The sequence below is a fragment of the Trachymyrmex septentrionalis genome, unplaced genomic scaffold (assembly GCF_001594115.1).
Source record: "Trachymyrmex septentrionalis isolate Tsep2-gDNA-1 unplaced genomic scaffold, Tsep1.0 scaffold69, whole genome shotgun sequence".
In the NCBI taxonomy this organism is placed as follows: Eukaryota; Metazoa; Arthropoda; class Insecta; order Hymenoptera; family Formicidae; genus Trachymyrmex; species Trachymyrmex septentrionalis.
This window is the reverse complement of record NW_017305873.1, coordinates 1,747,926-1,751,258: the sequence shown is the minus strand read 5'-3', so window position 1 is coordinate 1,751,258 and position 3,333 is coordinate 1,747,926. Positions and strand designations below refer to the sequence as shown.

Sequence of the window (3,333 nt, the reverse complement as noted above, 5' to 3'; positions counted from 1 at the left end):
CCATTAACCCCACGTGTGTCCACAGTGACACTTTTCTTTGTGTAAATAGATTCACACGCTTCTTTTTTTTCGTGCTTTGCCTTCTTTTCTGGCTTCTTCCAGCCTACGTCCCTTCTTTCTCTCAATGTGCTTCATTACACGCTTTCCATCTTTTCTCCTTTTTTCGCATGCTCTCTCTTTCTCTCTCAGAAATACGAGCATTTCCGTTTTCCTCATAGTTTTTCCTATTTCCTTTTTTTTTTCTCCACTCAGCAGCTCGTTACAAAAATTTATGAAACCAATTCTCCGAGTGTATTTGTGTTCTCATAAATGATATTCATCTCTTCAATTAAAGAAAACACGCACAAAGACTTTCACCGTCTCGTTATTGTAATTTTGGCATTTACAATTTCTTCGATATTTTTGTGATTCTATCTTTCCTGTATATAAATCAATATATCTCTTCAGCCAATCATATTTCTGTCGTCGTCTTGTTATGTACTTATGTGCTCATATTTTCTCGATGTAATAGATCTCTTTGTACATCTTTCTCCTTTCTTTTTCTTTGTGCTAACAAATGCCAACATTTTTTTAAACTATACGAGATTTATCTCCAATTGTGCACTACTTATTGTGTATAATACTGCTTGTATTCACGTTTATTTCTTGATATAACATAATCATATCATGTGTCATTTTATCGTATGCCTAAAGAGTACGCCTTGGTCCCAAGGCGAGATAAAATTCTCTGTCTTTTTCTCCCACCTCCTCATCGTAAGGGACAGAAGGTCTGGATTGACTCGTGTTTCCCCTTCACGTTCATCTCGGGACCCTCGTAAAGCTATCTCCCTCGGGCTTAGGGGACAGGCAGAGCTCGCAACGACGAGATTTCTCTTCGAAGCCCTTCTCTCCGAACTACCTATCGGAATGCTGCTGCTGGCTGTTCCCGTGACACCATATTCGACTAGCTATAGGCGACGCGTCTTCTACGCGGCTTGTTTTCGCCGACAATCTCGAGGATGAAAGGGCCGATAACTCTATTATATTTCTCCGACGAAGGAATATCTCATGAAATAGAAGAGAGTAGAACGATGCCAAATTGCGTGCGCTAAATCAAAAAACTTTTATATAGCCGAGCTCAATATGGAACGAGCCATTGGGGATTTATTCGGTTGTCTTTAAAAGTATTGGATATCTACAGTATAGATGCTAATACGGTAAAAATTAATGGGTCGCGTAAAGGAAGTAGTAAGGATGCATATACAGGATGTTTCTTAAGTATTGTTCAACATTTTAGAAGTTGCGCTGTTAAAAGAGTTAAGATTATTTTTTTTAAAGAAAATAATAATATATATAATATAATGAAGAATTAGAAGAAAGGTTTAAAAATTAATTTTATATATCCAATTTGTTTTTGAAGTATTGACATGAAATTTGGTACATATCTTTAAGTTAAATTAATCATGATTCGTTAATTGTATTTGGCAACTAAAATAGTTTCGTCGTTTTTTCCGAACTATAAAATTTAATGTATATGACGTGAATTATTTAACGGATTGCAATACTTTATGAGATTGAAAACAAAACGCGCTATGGAGTCTATTTATATATCAAAAATTGAAAAGAAGATACAATAACATTGTGAAAATTGATTCGGAAATGAGTATTTAATTTTTCATGTTTGTATGCTGTATGAATTATTTTAAACTTGAAACAACCAAAATATGCCATGCTTTCGGAAAAGATATAGCCTTAAATTTACTATACGGAGCATATATATAAAGTCATGAATAATTACAACAAGATTGGTGTACTCATTTCCGTGGGTCAATTTACACAATGTCATGGCACCTTCTTTTCAATTTCCTATGTATAAATAGACTATAATGTATCTTGTTTTCAACTAATTCTTGTAACACAATCTATCGGATCTTTTGCGACACATAACATACATTAAACATAATTCTGGAAACGACAGTACTTTTTTGGTTATCTGATATATCTATCCATAATACTTATATCATTAGTATTTTTTTTTTTTTTTTTACTTAAAATGAAATATATTTCATGGACAAAAATAGGGAATATACATAATATGTCTTATTATTATATATGTATCTTATATATAAAAAATATTGATTTTATAAAAAATTATGATAATGCATATTAATCTTATAAAATTATTAAAAAAAAAAAAAAATATTTTTTTTTATAAGCATACATTTTATAAGTTTATAAGCGGATGAAAATGTGTTGTGCTATATAAAGCTAGAAAGATCAAAGGATTATATAACGATGTCTCAAATCGTCACTATCATTTAATGCTGAATCCCCGCGCTTATAACGATCATAAAAAACATTAGAGACGGCAAGCTCTTACGATGCGCGTAATACTATACTAAATGACCCGTCGGCTTTGTCGATTATACGCACCGATTGATCAGCTATTTTTAAGAGACATAAAGTCGCTTTTAGATAGATAGGTATCGTATTTATATACATCAGACAGACGTCGCCGGACAGCAATTGCCATCACTATCGCCATCATCATTACTACCACCATCACCACCATCACCAATACTATCGTTGTCGTCGTCATCGTCAGCGTCGATCGATAACAGCGACGATCATGCGTCGCTCGTAAATAAAACGTAAGGAGAATGTAAAACATGGGGCTGATATTACACGCTGTCGCGCTTATACGAACTCGTATTCCCCGAGTATAATACACCGGGTATACTCTCACCATTTCTCTTTCTCTCTCTCTCTCTCTCTCTCTCTCTCTCTCTCTCTCTCTCTCTCTCACGAAGAGTCTGTCCTTCCGTCTCCGCCTTCGCGTTTCCTCCTCGGTGGTACCCGTCCCCGTCAGTTACTTATATCCGCCGGTCTCCTCTCTCTCTGCCCTTCGCCACGGTTTCTTCCATCGACGCTGCAGGCTCGAAACGGCAGTAAACCCAGTCCTCTATAGCCGATCATAAAATAGTTACAACTCGCCCTCACCGCCTCTCACGCCTTGTACACATGTGCACAATACACAACGAGCAATACACTAAAATGCACACGTATACACGTGTATGTGTGTGTAAATACAGCTTCCCACACACTAAACATACGTACGAACATTGGCGGATTCAGAAGTTTGTCAAGGGGGGTCATCGGCGCCTAGCAAGCGAAAATGTTTTTTAAATCGTACATTAAAAGATAGAATATTTAAATTATTGATATTACGATTACCTTGGAAAAGTATTATTTAAATATAATTAAATATAATTCATAAAACGTTTTACTTAAAATTATGTTGACACAAGAAAGAATATAATGTGAATATAAGGAAGTTTTATATATATATATATA

General features: G+C 35.1%; 1 protein-coding gene across 1 annotated transcript in view; it reads left to right on the top strand.

The window, feature by feature from the left end:
* Positions 1 to 3,333, top strand: part of LOC108753316 (zinc finger protein 608-like) — a 177,789-nt gene that overhangs the window by 151,287 nt on the left and 23,169 nt on the right. The gene's annotated exons all lie outside the window — the stretch shown is intronic.